The sequence below is a fragment of the Schistocerca gregaria genome, chromosome X (assembly GCF_023897955.1).
Source record: "Schistocerca gregaria isolate iqSchGreg1 chromosome X, iqSchGreg1.2, whole genome shotgun sequence".
Classification (NCBI taxonomy): Eukaryota; Metazoa; Arthropoda; class Insecta; order Orthoptera; family Acrididae; genus Schistocerca; species Schistocerca gregaria.
In genome coordinates this window covers 815600994-815619428 of record NC_064931.1, presented here as the reverse complement: position 1 = coordinate 815619428, position 18435 = coordinate 815600994, and the positions used below count along the sequence as shown (strand labels likewise).

Genomic DNA, 18435 nt, shown 5'->3' with positions numbered 1-18435 from the left:
AATGAAACGCAACCTTTGGCTCGCCTTCCCGACAATATTATTTATGTGGTCCTTCCAACTGAAGTTGTTCGTAATTTTAACACCCAGGTACTTAGTTGAATTGACAGCCTTGAGAATTGTACTATTTATCGAGTAATCGAATTCCAACGGATTTCTTTTGGAACTCATGTGGATCATCTCACACTTTTCGTTATTTAGCGTCAACTGCCACCTGACACACCATACAGCAATCTTTTCTAAATCGCTTTGCAGCTGATACTGGTCTTCAGATGACCTTACTAGACGGTAAATTACAGCATCATCTGCGAACAGTCTAAGAGAACTGCTCAGATTGTCACCCAGGTCATTTATATAGATCAGGAACAGTAGAGGTCCCAGTACGCTTCCCTGGGGAACACCTGATATCACTTCAGTTTTACTCGATGATTTGCCATCTATTACTACGAACTGCGACCTTCCTGACAGGAAATCACGAATCCAGTCGCACAACTGACACGATACCCCATAGCTCCGCAGCTTGATTAGAAGTCGCTTGTGAGGAACGGTGTCAAAAGCTTTCCGGAAATCTAGATATACGGAATCAACTTGAGATCCCCTGTCGATAGCGGGCATTACTTCGTGCGAATAAAGAGCTAGCTGCGTTGCACAAGAGCGATGTTTTCTGAAGCCATGCTGATTACGTGTCAATAGATCGTTCCCTTCGAGGTGATTCATAATGTTTGAATACAGTATATGCTCCAAAACCCTACTGCAAACCGACGTCAATGATATAGGTCTGTAGTTAAATGGATTACTCTTACTACCCTTCTTGAACACTGGTGCGACCTGCGCAATTTTCCAATCTGTAGGTACAGATCTATCGGTGAGCGAGCGGTTGTATATGAGTGCTAAGTAGGGAGCTATAGTATCAGCGTAATCTGAAAGGAACCTAATCGGTATACAATCTGGACCTGAAGACTTACCCGTATCAAGCGATTTGAGTTGCTTCGCAACCCCTAAGGTATCTACTTCTAAGAAACTCATGCTAGCAGCTGTTCGTGTTTCAAATTCTGGAATATTCCATTCGTCTTCCCTGGTGAAGGAATTTCGGAAAACTGCGTTCAATAACTCCGCTTTAGCGGCACAGTCGTCGATAACAGTACCATCGGCACTGCGCAGCGAAGGTATTGACTGCGTCTTGCCGCTTGTGTACTTTACATACGACCAGAATTTCTTCGGATTTTCTACCAAATTTCGAGACAATGTTTCGTTGTGGAACCTATTAAAGGCATCTCGCATCGAAGTACGTGCCAAATTTCGCGCGTCTGTAAATTTTAGCCCATCTTCGGTATTTCGCGTTCTTCTGAACTTCGCATGCTTTTTCCGTTGCCTCTGCAACAGCGTTCGGACCTTTTTTGTGTACCACGTGGGATCCGTTCCATCTCTTACCAATTTATGAGGTATGAATATCTCAATTGCTGTTGCTACTATATCTTTGAATTTGAGCCACATCTCGTCTACATTCGCATAGTCAGTTCGGAAGGAATGGAAATTGTCTTTTAGGAAGGCTTCTAGTGGCACTTTATCCGCTTTTTTAAATAAAATTATTTTGCGTTTGTTTCTGATGGATTTGGAAGAAATGGTATTGAGCCTAGCTACAATGACCTTGTGATCACTAATCCCTGTATCAGTCATGATACTCTCTATCAGCTCTGGATTGTTTGTGGCCAAGAGGTCAAGTGTGTTTTCGCAACCATTTACAATTCGCGTGGGCTCGTGGACTAACTGCTCGAAATAATTTTCGGAGAATGCATTTAGGACAATCTCGGAAGACGTTTTCTGCCTACCACCGGTTTTGAACAAGTATTTTTGCCAACATACCGAGGGTAGGTTGAAGTCCCCACCAACTATAACCGTATGAGTGGGGTATTTATTTGTTACGAGACTCAAACTTTCTCTGAACTGTTCCGCAACTGTATCATCGGAGTCTGGGGGTCGGTAGAAGGAGCCAATTATTAACTTAATTCGGCTGTTAAGTATAACCTCCACCCACACCAATTCGCACGGAGTATCTACTTCGACTTCACTACAAGATAAACCACTACTGACAGACACAAACACTCCACCACTAATTCTGCCTAATCTATCTTTCCTGAACACCGTCTGAGACTTCGTAAAAATTTCCGCAGAACTTATTTCAGGCTTTAGCCAGCTTTCTGTACCTATAACGATATCAGCTTCTGTGCTTTCTATTAGCGCTTGAAGCTCAGGGACTTTTCCAGCGCAACTACAACAATTTACAACTATAATTCCGACTGTTCCTTGATCCAAGCACGTCCTGTAATTGCCAAGCACCCTTTGACATTGCAGCCCATCCCGCACTTTCCCGAGGCCTTCTAACCTAAAAAACCGCCCAGTCCACGTCACACAGCCTCCGCTACCCGTGTAGCCGCCAGCTGAGTGTAGTGAACTCCTGACCTATTCAGCGGAACCCGAAACCCCACCACCCTATGGCGCAAGTCAAGGAATCTGCAGCCAATACGGTCGCAAAACCGTCTGAGCCTCTGATTCAGACCCTCCACCCGGCTCTGCACCAAAGGTCCACAGTCGGTTCTGTCAACGATGCTGCAGATGGTGAGCTCTGCCTTCATCTCGTAAGCAAGACCGGCAGCCTTCACCAGATCAGATAGCCGCTGGAATCCAGAGAGAATTTCCTCAGATCCAAAGCGACACACGTCATTAGTGCCGACATGTGCCACCACCTGCAGCTGGCTGCACCCTGTGCTCTTCATGGCATCCGGAAGGACCCTTTCCACATCAGGAATGACTCCTCCCGGAATGCACACGGAGTGCACACTGGATTTCTTCCCCTCCTTAGCCGCCGTATCCCTAAGGGGCCCCATTACGCGCCTAACATTGGAGCTCCCAATTACCAGTAAGCCCACCCTCTGCGATTGCCCGGACCTTCAAGGCTGAGAATGATCCTCTGAAACAGGGCAGGCAGCTGCATCTGGCTCAGCCAGAGACAGTGCCTGAAACCGGTTTGTCAGACGCACCGGGGAGGCTTTCTGATCAGCCTCCGGGGACGCCTTTCGCTGCCTGCCACGCCTTGGAACGACCTCCCAATCAACCACAGGCGAGGGCTCAGCCCCACTGCGGGCAGCAACCGGGGCAACCACAGCGGCAGACCGATCTGGGGACAGACGGGACGAGGTTGACATCCCCGTGATACCTGAGTCCGGCTCCCCACAGTGGTGCCCATTGGCAACAGCCTCAAGCTGCGCGACCGAAGTCAGCGCCGATTGCAGCTGTGAGCGAAGGGATGCCAAGTCAGCCCTCATCCGAACACAGCAATCGCAGTCCCTTTCCATTCTAATCGATGTTTAACAACAGTTACCGAAACACGAGTCCGTGCCTAGATAACGCAAGCGGAACACGCAAAGAATGTATCAACTAACCTGTACAAATGCCTAACGACTGCGCTACAATCTGCTGAATTTACGATTACAGTAACTAGAACTCGAAATTGCACCTCCTATACGAAACTCACACGCAATTTAAATAAGAATCTACGAAGTAAACACTAAAGCGCGATGCTACAACTGCCAAATACTATAATACGCCCGAAATGATGATACCTTTCGCAAATGCAGCTGGAAGTTGCACCTCTGGTGTCATGAGCTCTTGACATATAGTAGTCCAGTACGGCACCAATAGTCTCTGAATGTCCTATAAAACTCCACAGGTAATCGATCTGGTCGTTGTGAGTTGCTAGGTGCCCCTTTTCCTATGGCATCCAACACCTCTTCTTCAGTCACCAGTTCTAGCAGTTCCTGTTGTAGTTCTGGAGTAACCGTTGCGTGTATCAAACCAGGACAGTAGTGATGATCCCTGGATCAGAACGCTTCTCCATGTAAGGTGACAATAATGGGTAAAGCATTGCTTATGTCTCTTTGCATAATATGACGTACACCATCTTCTGTCATCACCTCATGGATTAACTTCCTGTGTCTGCACTTTATTTCCATGGCTATATGATACATGGAGGGCCGTTTGTCGGGGATTTCAACAGTTTATCGTGTATAAATGATAGTCCCTTCCAGGTGATGATGCATCAACTTAAAAATCTTTGCTTTTGCTCAGTTGACAGTCATCTAGCGGTCCGTTGATTGAGGCATAACAGACCACAGCCTAACGATGGCATAGTAGAACTCTGTAGCGCTGGGCATCGATACTGTGACTTCCCTGGTAAAAGTCTTAAAGATACGTCGAAGGCTCAGCTTGGCACAGTCCAGCCACCACAGTAAAGCAGATGTATATGCTCATCATTGCCGTAGGCACAGTCTCCACGTGTCTCCCACTGATGCTTGACATTCTGGTGAGGCCAGTAGGGCAGTGTTAAATTTCCACAGGCTGCAGCTGTTCCACACTTGTTGGTGTTGAAGCACGATGGTACAGATGTAAGCGGTGTGGTCAGTACATGCTGCTGGCCGCAACTCAGCTGCCGTGATCGCATTCCTGAGACAGCAGGAGGTATATGTACTATCAATTCTGTTAGACGAATGTTCTGTAAAGTGTGTGAGACCCGGTCTATCAGCATAGATGATGTCCCAAGTGTCTACAAAACCGAGCTTACGAATGACACCGCTGAGGTCTGGGCATGGTGAATGTTGAGGAAATTGGTCCTTGGGAGATTGTGTACAATTAAAATCGCCGCTGATCACCATATCATCTGTCCTGTCTTGGCATAATTGTGTTAATTCCTCAGTGAAGAATAGCGAACATTCAGGCCTCTTTCTCGTACCAGATGGTGCATAAACAGTGATGAGGTGTATCCCTTGGACTCACTATAAGCGCCGTGCCTCTAACATTCAGTAGGTAACGTATATCAGTGGCTATTAACCCTTCTTTGAGAAGTACTGTGAGGCCACTGCCCGTATCCGACGCATGTGATATGCATGTCGTGTATCGGGGAATGTCCTGGAAGCCAAGAACGTATACCTCCTGCAATAAAGCCACATCAGTGTCGGCTGCATAAAGAGTGTCGCCTAACAGTGACGGAGATCCGAAATTTGAAATAATTTGGGCGAAGGTCACGGTTAAAGCAGGCTCTAACATGGTAATGAGATGTCTCTATAGACCCCCTGGCTCAGCAGCTGTTGTGGCAGAGCACCTGAAGAATAATTTGGAAAATATTTCGAGTAGATTTCCTCACCATGTTATAGTTCTGGGTGGAGATTTTAATTTGCCGGATATAGACTGGGAGACTCAAATGTTTATAACAGGTGGCAGGGACAAAGAATCCAGTGAAATTTTCTTAAGTGCATTATCTGAAAACTACCTTGAGTAGTTAAACAGAGAACCGACTCGTGGCAATAACATATTAGACCTTCTGGTGACAATAAGACCCGTACTACTTGAAACAGTTAACACACAACAGAGAATCAGCAATCACAAAGCAAAATATGAAACTTCCTGGCAGATTAAAACTGTGTGCCCGACTGTGACTCGAACTCGGGACCTTTGCCTTTCGCGGGCACATGCTCTACTGGCAGAAGTAAAGCTGTGAGTACCGGGCGTGAGTCGTGCTTCGGTAGCTCAGATGGTAGAGCACGTGCCCGCGAAAGGCAAAGGTCCCGAGTTCGAGTCACGGTCGGGCACACAGTTTTAATCTGCCAGGAAGTTTCATATCAGCGCACACTCCGCTGCAGAATGAAAATCTCATTCTAATCACAAAGAAGTTACTGCATCGATGATTTCAGCTGTAAATAGAAATATTAAAAAAAAGTTAGGAAGATTTTTCTCTTTAGCAGACGTGAAAAAAAGTAGATTTCAGAGGACTTGCCGGCTCAACACAAAAGTTTTGTCTCAAGTACAGATAGAGTTGGGGATCCGTGGACAAAGCTCAAAACCATCGTGCAATATGCATTAGACGAGTCTGTGCCAATCAAGATCGTCAGAGATGGAAAAGAGCCACCGTAGGACAACAACCGAGTTAGAAAACTGCTGTGGAAGAAAAGGGAACTTCACAGCAAACATAAACATAGCCAGAGCCCTGCAAACAAACAAAAATTACGCGAAGCGAAATGTAGTGTGAGGGGGGGGGGGCTATGCAAGAGGCGTTCAGTGAATTCGATAGAAAAGTTCTATGTACTGACTTGGCAGAAACTCCTAAGAAATTTTGGTCTTGTGTCAAGGCGGTAGGTGGATCAAAACAAAATGACCAGACACTCTGTGACCAAAATGGTACTGGAACAGAGGATGAAAGACTAAAGGCCGAAATACTAAATGTATTTTTCCAAAGCTCTTTCACAGAGGAAGGCTGCAGTGTGGTTCCTTCTCTAGATAGTCGCACAGGTGACAAAATGGTAATATCGAAATAGATGAAGGAGGGATAGAAAAACAATTAAAATCGCTCAAAAGAGGAAAGGCCGCTGGAACTGATGGGATACCAGTTCGATTTTACACAGAGTACGCGAAGCACTTGCCCCCATTCTTGCAGTGGTGTACCGTAGATCTCTAGAAGAGCTTAGCGTTCCAAAGGATTAGAAAAGGGCACAGGTCATCCCCGTTTTCAAGAAGGGACGTCGAACAGATGCGCAGAACTATATCTCTAACGTCGATCAGTTGTAGAATTTTGGAACACATATTATGTTCGAGTATAATGACTTTTCTGGAGACTAGAAATCTACTCTGTAGGAATCAGCATGGGTTTCGAAAAAGACGATCGTGTGAAACCCAGCTCGAGCTATTGGTCCACGAGACTCAGAGACCCATAGACACGGGTTCCCTGGTAGATGCCGTGTTTCTTGACTTCCGCAAGGCGTTCGATACAGTTCCCCACAGTCTTTCTTCCCACGAACAATACGAGACTGGAATAGGACGGAGAACTGATAGAGTTACTCAAGGTACCCACACACCGTCACGTGGCTTGCGGAGTATGGATGTAGATGTAGATGTAGACAGCATCGCTCGCAACCAGATGGTATTGATGTTAATTGTCGCGAATCGATATGACTGTTTTTCACCCTTGTAGGCGGCGGCAGTCATCAGTGTATGCAGTGGCTCTGAGCACTATGCGACTTAACTTCTCAGGTCATTAGTCGCCTAGAACTTAGAACTAATTAAACCTAACTAACTTAAGGACATCACACACATCCATGCCCGAGGCAGGATTCGAACCGGCGACCGTAGCGGTCGCCCAGCTCCTGACTGCAGCGCCTAGAGCCGCACGACCACTCCGGCCGCTAGTGTATGCAGTGGCGGCAGGTTTGGTCACCCCCACGCCACCCTGTCGCTTCTGTTATCATGCTGTCCATAGGAGATGGGGAGGACTGTGTAACTCCCACTTTCTGTATGTGATGAGTCCGCCAAAGAGTCGTCTTCCACGCTATCTGCCCACAAGTTGCTGGAGAGAGGCTGTCGGTGTGGTTCATTGGCTACCATAGAGGCCCTTGTTGTGATTCCTCACGGTTGCGACGGTGTTCCATCGTCCCCTTCATCTCCAAACGGGTGTCCAGGAGAAGGAAAGTCCATCGTCTCAGTTCCTAAAAAGGGAGCAGTGCCGGTCGACGCCTCCGGAGCAGGGCCGTCCACGATACTGTCGAAATCAGTACGATCGTTTGTATCTGTCCACAAGAGACAGTCGTCAGACGGCGTCCGTCGACGTTTCTTGTGCTTGTGAGGCGAACGCTTCTTCCAGACGTGTGTTTCTGTGCCAGAATGTGAAAGTAGATCCAACTCCTCTGCGCTTTAGAAGAGAAAAGCTTGGGTAGGCACGACTTGTGGATCAACATCCATGCGCTCGTTGTGCGGTGACACTTGCTTTTCGCGTTTACCTAGCGACTCCGTCTGCATAGAGCAGAAGGTATGTGCCTCATCAATAACGTGTCCATTTGTCTGCAGTAGTAACATATCCCGATCGTCACCATCAGACGTCACGGGTGCCACCACTTGTGCGGCAGACGTCGTAGGTGCCGTCACTTGTGTATAAGTAATTAGTAAAATCGATGGAGGAACATGTTGTACCGCTTCTCGTGATGGGATCTGGGTGATCCCCCACTGCAGACAATCAGAACGAACGCGACCTTCCTGTCCACAACCTGAGTATGTTTGTGGTTGTCCATCATATATGACAACTGCACGACAAACGGCAATGTTTGAGTATGAAGGAACATACTTCGTCAGTTCGATCTTGAGCTGTCTTACTACGTTGAGTATGGGAGATGTTGTAAAAGTCTGTCACTTCTCAGCCACTTGGCTAATGAGAGTCCCGTACGGTTTAAGAGCGGAGATAACGGACTCAGCGAGTACCTCAAAAGGTAGCTCAAATACCAGAAGGATCTTCATGCCTAGGCTTGAGTGTTCAACGTTAACAGTGCTGATATATCCATCTGAGTGCCTAAACTTCGGTGTGCCGGCAGCGCTCCTTAACCACTTTCGTCCACTCTTCTTCGTTAATCATCTTCACATTGACTGCACTGGCCGTGATCGAAAAGTGAATACCAATCTTCTCCTGTGGATCTAGACGTAGTTCATCACGCAAAAAGCCTCGGATATTCGGCTTGAAACATAATCTACGTCTACATCTACATCCATACTCCGCAAGCCACCTGACGGTGTGTGGCGGAGGGTACCTTGAGTACCTCTATCGGTTCTCCCTTCTATTCCAGTCTCGTATTGTTCGTGGAAAGAAGGATTGTCAGTATGCTTCTGTGTGGGCTCTAAACTCTCTCATTTTATCCTCATGGTCTCTTCACGAGATATACGTAGGAGGGAGCAATATACTGCTTGACTCTTCGGTGAAGGTATGTTCTCGAAACTTTAACAAAAGCCCGTACCGAGCTACTGAGCGTCTCTCCTGCAGAGTCTTCCACTGGAGTTTATCTATCATCTCCATAACGCTTTCGCGATTACTAAATGATCCTGTAACGAAGCGCGTTGCTCTCCGTTGGATCTTCTCTATCTCTTCAATCAACCCTGTCTGGTACGGATCCCACACTGCTGAGCAGTATTCAAGCAGTGGGCCAACAAGCGTACTGTGACCTAGTTCCTTTGTTTTTGAATTGCATTTCCTTAGGATTCTTCCAATGAATCTCAGTCTGGCATCTGCTTTACCGACGATCAACTTTATATGATCATTCCATTTTAAATCACTCCTAATGCGTACACTCAGATAATTTATGGAATTAACTGCTTCCAGTTGCTGACCTGCTATTTTGTAGCTAAATGATAAGGGATCCATCTTTCTATGTATTCGCAGCACATTACACTTGTCTACATTGAGATTCAATTGCCATTCCCTGCACCATGCGTACGTTCGCTGCAGATCCTCCTGCATTTCAGTACAATTTTCCATTGTTGCAACCTCTTGATACACCACAGCATCATCTGCAAAAAGCCTCAGTGAACTTCCGATGTCATCCACAAGGTCATTTATGTATATTGTGAATAGTAACGGTCCTATGACACTCCTCTGCGGCACACCTGAAATCACTGTTAATTCGGAAGACTTCTCTCCATTGAGAATGACATGCTGCGTTCTGTGATCTAGGAACTCTTCAATCCAATCACACAATTGGTCTGATAGTCCGTATGCTCTTACTTTGTTCATTAAACGACTGTGGGGAACTGTGTCAAACGCCTTGCGGAAGTCAAGAAACACAGCATCTACCTGTGAACCCGTGTCTATGGCCCTCTGAGTCTCGTGGACGAATAGCGCGAGCTGGGTTTCACACGACCGTCTTTTTCGAAACCCATGCTGATTCCTACAGACTAGATTTCTAGTCTCCAGAAAAGTCATTATACCCGAACATAATACGTGTTCCAAAATTCTACAAATGATCGACGTTAGAGATATAGTTCTGCGCATCTGTTCGACGTCCCTTCTTGAAAACGGGGATGACCTGTGCCCTTTTCTAATCCTTTGGAAACCTAAGCTCTTCTAGAGACCTACGGTACACCGCTGCAAGAATTGGGGCAAGTGCTTCGCGTACTCTGTGGAGAATCGAACTGGTATCCCATCAGTTCCAGCGGCCTTTCCTCTTTTGAGCGATTTTAATTGTTTTTCTATCCCTCCTTCATCTATTTCGATATCTACCATTTTGTCATCTGTGCGACAATCTAGAGATGGAACCACACTGCAGTCTTCCTCTGTGAAAGAGCTTTGGAAAAATACATTTAGTATTTCGACCTTTAGTCTTTCATCCTCTGTTTCAGTACCATTTTGGTCACAGAGTGTCTGGTCATTTTGTTTTGATCCACCTACCGCTTTGACATAGGACCAAAATTTCTTAGGATTTTCTGCCAAGTCAGTACATAGAACTTTACTTTCGAATTCATTGAACGCCTCTCGCATAGTCCTCCTCACACTAAATTTCGCTTTTTTTGTTTGTCTGCAAGGCTTTAGCTATGTTTATGTTTGCTGTGAAGTTCCCTTTTCTTCTGCAGCAGTTTTTTTCTAACTCGGTGGCTCTTTTCCATCTCTTACGTTCTTGCTTGCCACATACTCATCTAACTCATATTGTACGATGGTTTTGAACTTTGTCCACTGATCCTCAACACTATCTGTACTTGAGACAAAACTTTTGTGTTGAGCCATCAGGTACTTTGTAATCTGCTTTTTGTCACTTTTGCTAAACAGAAAAATCTTCCTACTTTTTTTAATATTTCTATTTACGGCTGAAATCATCGATGCAGTAACCGCTTTATGATCGCTGATTCCCTGTACTGCATTAACTGATTCAAATAGTTCGGGTCTCTTTGTCACCAGAAGGTCTAATATGTTATCGCCACGAGTCGTTTCTCTGTTTAACTGCTCAAGGTAGTTTTCAGATAATGCACTTAAAAAAATTTCACTGGATTCTTTGCCCCTGCCACCCGTTATGAACGTTTGAGTCTCCCAGTCTATATCCGGCAAATTAAAATCTCCACCCAGAACTATAACATGGTGGGGAAATCTACTCGAAATATTTTCCAAATTATTCTTCAGGTGCTCAGCCACAACAGCTGCTGAGCCCGGGGGCCTATAGAGACATCCAATTACCATGTCTGAGCCTTCACCCAGATCATTTCAGAATTCGGATCTCCGTCAATTTCCTTCGATACTATTGCAGCCAGCCGCGGTGGCCGCGCGGCTCTTGGAGCTGCAGTCCGAAACCGCGGGACTGCTACGATCGCAGGTTCGAATCGTGCCTCGGGCATGGATGTTTGTGATGTCCTTAGGTTAGTTAGGTTTAAGTAGTTCTAAGTTCTAGGGGACTGATGGCCTAAGATGTTAAGTCCCATAGTGCTCAGAGACATTTGAACCATTTGATACTATTGCACTTCTTATCGCTGTAAACACGCCTCCCCCTTCACTGTCCAGCCTGTTCACCATGTTACTGCAGTGAGCTTGTAGTATACGACTAGCGCTCGCAGGAAGTAAAGAAACTCGAGTACGCCACTAGACCGGCGGGACGGCAAGCACACGTCCTCGCCGATCCTTCGCTCACGGCCAACGCCCACTCGACCACTATGAACTCCAACATCGAGTATCTACGCAGATATCCATGCGGCACATAAAACTTTTTTTGTGATTTTCTCGGTGTTACCAGAGTAGTGTATCGTATGTCTTGCACATTATGTTGCATCAACAGAGGGTGTACATAGACATCTATGATCCCAACGTCGTCGCCTCCCCTGGAGAGAATGCTGTGAGATCGATAGATAGGTCGACTTTTATGTGTATATCTTAATGTATCGATAATTCTGACAAGAGCACGAAGTTTAACCTTGTTTGTCCCCTGGCACACAGAAACAAGCAATGTTGCGACCGTAAACACAAAGTGTTGTGTCAGGTGGACATCTAAATAAATACGGTACTGTAGTGTCATCCGCTAATTTTACTTGAATTTTTGGGTTGTGTTTTGTTTCTGGAACTGTATTTCACTTATTCGGAGTTTATCGCATATTGGACGATTGCACGAAAGCTGCAATACAGTGATTCCGCCCCACTTATTTAAGTGCGTAACAGTCTTCAATTTAACATATATTTGGCATGAAGTGCCGCGAATTGCATTGTCGCAGGAGGCTCTGTAACAAACAAACCAATATTTACGGTGTGGGCTAATTTTTCCTTTGGGACTGAGATTTTTAGACCTGAATTTGAGTAATGTGAAATGTGGCATGTGAATGAATAACGTGGCTTTCACTGATTTATTTTGCACTTCATATTCACTCTCCGTCTGATGCTTGAGATTTGAGATATTTGCAGTTGCTTTGCATGGGTTCCTTGACATTAGTGGCAGTGGCATTTAGTGATTTAGTAGATCATGGCATTTCTTCTGTTATTTTGTCATTGTGATATTGTTTATAGTGTACCACTGTATGCACTGCAGTGAATGGTGTGAAAATAACCTGGTAGGTCACTCACTTTTTGTTCTGTTCATCCGAGTTTTGGCCTGTAAACAATTTGAAAAGAATTTTGTCAATCAGTATTAGAAGTTATGGAATGTTAGATGCCACTGTCAAGGAATTATGTTCTATATGGATACCTTTTCAGAGTTGTGAAGTTTAATGTGTGGACAGACTTTGTCATGGACCCTCAGACTTCAGCATCCATCTTTTCTGCCTTCAGAAAATTTAAATAATATGAAACTATTGTTACTAGGCACACTGTGTTGTTTTCCAACATACATGGAGCGTGCTGTAGCTTAAAATATTTTCTATGAGTGAGACAGATTCAAGTACAACAGCCATCTAGATTGGATTAAGGTAATAGGTTCATAATACCGTGAAGCCCTTCATAAACAGTATGTTATGTGCTGCACTGCTAAGATTTTGATTAAATACTGGGAACTTGCAGTTTGGTTTCTTTCCTGCCGTACCAACAACATAGGCCTACATGCAGCATTTCTGATCGTGCTATTTATATGAATAAAGTGGCTATGGCTGTCTGTCTATCCTATAGTTTTTGCACTTTTCTTGAAAACATTAACATCAGGACACAAATTTGAGGTTTGTTCAAGTAACTGTCCTACTTTTTCCCTGGTCTTAGAAATGGGTGTGGGGTGAATTTTGTTAGCATCATTCTGTATGAGCAAGCAAGTTAGTGCACGTCTGACTCATTGGACAGACCATCAAGATGTACATTTTCTGTGATTTCCCTAAACCATTTAAAGGAAATGCTGGAACAGTTCCTTTGAAAGGGGGCAGCCGATTTCCCTCTCCAGTTCGACCTTGTGGTCCATCTCTAATGATCTCATCATAGATGGTGTATTAACCCTGAATATTCCTTCATTCCATATGTATACTAATAATCAGTCTCCAGTAGAAGATGAGAAGCTAAGAGGTATTTTTATATAATTCCTCAAATTACTTTAAGCAAATAACAGGTTGATTCCTGAAAAAAAAAAAAATGGTGGCTAATTCCCACTCTACTCTCATCTATACTTCTACAGAACCACTAATGACACAAATGTCAACAGCATATTAAATAGAAATCTGATTAATAATATAATTAAAAAACTGTAAATTCCTTTAGATAGTTTATGATTAATTGCTTAGTCGGCTAAACTTTTTTTTTCATCATTCCATTAAAGATTTGCGTTTGTCATCTGAACACAATGTCTGATGTTGGTTACAGTGTGGCAGGAAGATGACTTGTGTGGCTTATACATACAAACTTGCAGTGTTCCGTGTTTAAGGGGGTGTAGAAGTGTAACTTAGAAAGCTATGAAGCATTCAGGAAGTGATTAAGATGATAGAATTGAATCCCTAAAGGGAAATTTTTGATATGTGTTGTATATATTAAAGGTTGATACACTATCTGAGGCAACCTTGACTTAAAACTTCCTGCTGTGTTCTATGAAGACAAAAGCACATGGCTCATGGTTTATTTTATTGCGATATTTCCACCGTATTTAAAGATGAAATGATTCATCTGATGCCATTGTGTGAATGCGGGTACACACTAAAACAACAAAGGCCAACGAGTGGAAACCAACTGCGCCATTGGCCGAAATGTGCTTAGTGTGTCTGGCAGCAAATCTTAACTAACAAAGCATTTGTGCTGGTTTGTGGTTCGGACTGCTGGCAGTAACATGAAAACATTGGCATTGAGTTGGGCTTGGGATCCAGGCAACCTCCTGATGTGGATGCCGGATTGAATGTTCATTGTTTCAGTAGCAATTCGGGATGTGGATGTCTGTTGAATGGGTATTTATTTATTGTGTTTAAAAGTACTGAGTGGAATATGGAGACAGCATTAAAGCTGATAGTGTTTCCATAAACGAGAATGTTTAGGGGATCCCATGAATTGGGACTGTAAAAACAAATTGAAAAGATTAGGCGCTTGGAGGGAAATAAATGAGCTGTTAGAAAATAATGTGCATGGTGTGTAAAAGAAATGGAATCATTATGGATATATTTGTGCTGCAGGTACAGCTCTCTCAAAAGAGGAGTCGTCTTTGGAAATGTGTTAGGGGTCTACATTAAGCAACAAAGGTTCAAAATTTATGGCTGTCATTCACAAAAAGTTATGAAATAACCCATATTAAAATTTAGCATTAAGGTCAGACAGTTTTTTCCCACCACACCGCTCCCTACTTTTTAAAAGAGAGATCATCCGCTAGCCTCGTTTCGTCTTTTTCTTATGATCAACTTCTTGCAGTAAAATAAATGCTGCACATGCAACAACTGTTGAATCCTCTTCTTTGCTCATAGTATTTGTTGGTCAAACTGTTATTAAAACACTACTTTATAACAATAACGAAATGGGAGGAACCTCGCCAAGCTACCAGAACCAATTGCGATTCCACATGGCCGAATGTGCAGGTCCGAACCCTTTGGTTTGGTGCGTATGACAGGTCGAATGCCAATGCAGTGGCAACCAGCTTTGGCCAAATCCACTAGCTGTCTTTCATTTGCCTTTGTTGGGCTAGTGTGTGCACGCCTTGACGTAAAGGTTCAATCTAGTATACACCTTATAAATACTTTTTTATTTAAAATGTGAGTTTGGTTTACAGCATGTGAGCCTTTGATACCACCCATTGGCTTTGGGCCATGAAGTTGTTATGTTGTGGCAATTGTCATACGTGTGCAATTCTGCATTCAGAATTGTCTATAAATGCTAAAACAATTGCTTCTGCAGTAATGCTGAAAGGAAACTGTTACAACAGTTGTCAGGAATGAGAAGGGATTAGTTAGTGTGCAAAAAAAAAAAAAAAAAAAAAAAAAAAAAATTGTGTATTTATTAATGACAAAAGTTGTCATGATAAACTTAATAAAATTATGGTACTGGCAAGTATTAAACAGAAGATAAGCAGTTGTTGATAAGACATTGCATCTGTTTACCTTTCGACTGAGGAGCTGAATGGTGGTTAGGCATTTGGAAATTAGAGGAAACTGCTTAAGCTTTCAGCACTCATAAGTTATGTCAAGTACCCATACGATGTACTGTAACCTTCACTTTAGGTCCACCTACATTAGTGAACACAAATAAACTTTCTGTGACAACACACAAAAATTTTCTGTTAGTTCACAAAACCAAATGATAATAGTTCTTGATAGAAATAATATAAGCAGTAGTTTCTCATCAAAACTTACATAAATCTGTGCACTACTACATAACACTGCACACATGTGGAAATTGTAATAATGAGCACAGTTCCATGTAAGTCATGGGGTGGTGGAAACTACATGTTTATCAGCTGAAGCACTTTCCAACAAAAGACTAAGTCGATCCAGGTAAACATTAATGACACTGGCAGTGTACTTGTAGAGACAAAATTGATAACTGCAACTGAGAGCAAGACTGCTGCTGGGTGTCCTTGTATTTGTGTGCTATGGAAGTTCGTGTGATTAGCCAGCAGTATCAGCATTTTTTCCGCTGCATGTGCCCTCTCTAGACATGATCAAAGTTACATATATAGGTGCACCCATAATATGTTGTCATAGCTATGCTCTTCTGCTGATAGACCCCAATACTAGTAGATATGTTCTCTCTAGCATTTTCCCTTGATTGCCGGAATGAGTTGAAAGTAGTTTGCTGTGGAGTACAGAGAAATGAAAGGGGTTAGTGAAGAACTAATTGAATGTATGGGCAAACATTATCAAATATGTGTACAGAATGCGTACAAATTTCAGGCAAACACTGAAAGAGAGTATTAACTTATATTCCAAAATTATTGGGAAATGTACAATAGAGAATTTATGCTGAAGTGACAAAAGTCATGGGGTAGCGATATGCACATACACAGAGAGTGGAAGTATCATGCACACAGGTTATAAATGGGCAACATGTTGGGGAAGCTGTTATTTGTACTCGAGTGATTCATGTGAAAAGGTTTCCAACATGATTATTTCTGTGCAACAAGAATTAACAGACTTTGAACACAGAATGGTAGTTGTAGCTACATGCATAGGACATTTCATTTTGTAATTTGTTAGCAAATTCAATAGTCTGAGATCCACAGTGTCAAGAGTGTGCCAAGAATACCAAATTTCTGACATTACCTCTCATCACAGGCTTCACAGTGGCCTAGGGCATTCACTTAACAACCGAGTGCAGTGGTGGTTCTGTAGTTGTCAGTGCTAATAGACAAGCAACAGTGCATGAAATAACCACAGACATCAATGTGGAACATATGACGAATGTATCAGTTAGGACAGTGCAGCGAAATTTGCCATTAATGGGCTATGGCAGCAGACAGCAGACACGAGTGCCTTTACTAACAGCACAACATTGCCTGCAGCGCCTCTCCTGGACTTATGACAATAAAGGTTGGACCCTAAACACCTGGAAAACCATCGTGTGGTCAGATGAGTCCTAATTTTTGCTGGTAAGAGCTGATGGTAGGATTGGAGTGTGTTGCAGACCCCACAAAGCCATGGACCTAGGGTGTCAACGAAGCTCTGTGCAAGCTGTAGGTGGCTCCTTAATGGTGTGGACTGAGTTTACATGCAATTGACTGGGTCCTCTGGTCCAGTTGAACTGATCATTGACTGGAAATGCTTAGACTTGGATACTGGGAGACCATTTGCAGCCACTCATGGAATTCATGTTCCCAAACAATGGAATTTTTATGGATGACAATATGACATGTCATTGAGCCACAACTGTTTGCAATTGGTTTGAAGAACATTCTGGACAGTTCGAGTGAAATATTTGGCCACTCAGATCACCCAACATGAATGTCATTGAACATGTATGGGATATAATCGTGAGATCAGTTTGTGCACAAAATTCTGCACTCACAACTCTTTTTGCAATTATGAATGGATAGGGTGGCAGCATGGCTCACTATTTCTGCATGGGACTTCCAACAGCGTTCATACTGCATCAAAATGGTGCACTACACCGCAAAAAGAGGTCCGACACAATATTAGGAGGTATCCCATGACTTTTGTCACCTTGGTGTTTTACACATTACACTGCATGCTTTTACAGCATTAATTCTCTCATTTTTATAACAGATGTTCAAACTGGCATACATGTGGTGTCATGAATGTCCATGTATACGGGTACGATTTACTTAACTTGTTCAGTTATTCTACCTCCTATGTTTACCCTCACAACTTTTTTGTTGAAGTATTGTGCATTACAGTATGCTTGCACATTGCTCCTGTCTGTCATAAGAGGCGATTACTCACTATAAGTGACTAAACCTGATCCAGAGAGCTATTTACCATAGGATTGTCCCACTAAACATGAAGAACTGTTCACTAGCCTAGAATTCCAAGATATCCCTTTTGTCTGCCAGATTTGTGGACAAAAAGAGCTAACACTGGTACCTTTGTTTGCGATTTTAAGGGTTATATTCTTACTTGAGAAGCTGTTTGTGATACACATGTATCATGTAAAGCTATATGTCCTCCAGCTATTAGGTGCTCAGGTGTGTAAGCTTTGGCCCTTGTTTCTCCTGTATCCATGAGAACATCTGGACTGAGAGGGAGAAGACTATGGAAGTGCTAGTAAACTATATTCCGTTTGCAGTAACTGCCAGGGCAGAACTCTCCTTGATCGCTGCTGCAATTAATAAGGAGAAAGTGAGCCCTCAGTATGAAACACTCCTATCATTTGTTGCACCAAAACACCTGGAAAAAATATTGAAGTGTCCACACTGCTGAGTTTTGCTAGAATTGTAATCTATGCCTGACACAATCATATTCCCATTATCAGTAGTTACAAATTACAGATCCTTCCAAACCAATTACAATGCCCCCTTCTCAGATGAATTCTCAGTTTCTGTGCCAAAGAAGTTGTATGTAAATGCTTCAGCTTCTGTACAATTTCACTGAGATGAGTTCAGAACTTGAAGTGGAGTAAGGCAGAAAGATTTCATATAACAAAAACTGTTTTCAGCAGCTCTAGAGCAAATAATCATATTATAAACTCAAATAAAGGAGCATGCACTTCATTTTGCTGATAACATTACACTTTTTTCCTCTGCAGCAAATAAACTTCAACTGGAGTGG

General features: G+C 43.4%; 1 protein-coding gene across 2 annotated transcripts in view; it reads left to right on the top strand.

Annotated features, from left to right (window-relative positions):
• Positions 1 to 11743: 11743 nt before the first annotated feature.
• LOC126297597 (glycogen debranching enzyme) overlaps positions 11744 to 18435 on the top strand; it is a 181122-nt gene continuing 174430 nt past the window's right edge. Inside the window, exon 1 of one of the 2 annotated variants that reach the window (XM_049988575.1) lies at positions 11744 to 11837. The gene's annotated coding sequence lies outside the window, so the exon portion shown is untranslated. Of the gene's footprint in view, positions 11838 to 11880; positions 11982 to 18435 lie in introns of those variants that run through there. The other variant, XM_049988577.1, reaches the window with a different exon arrangement.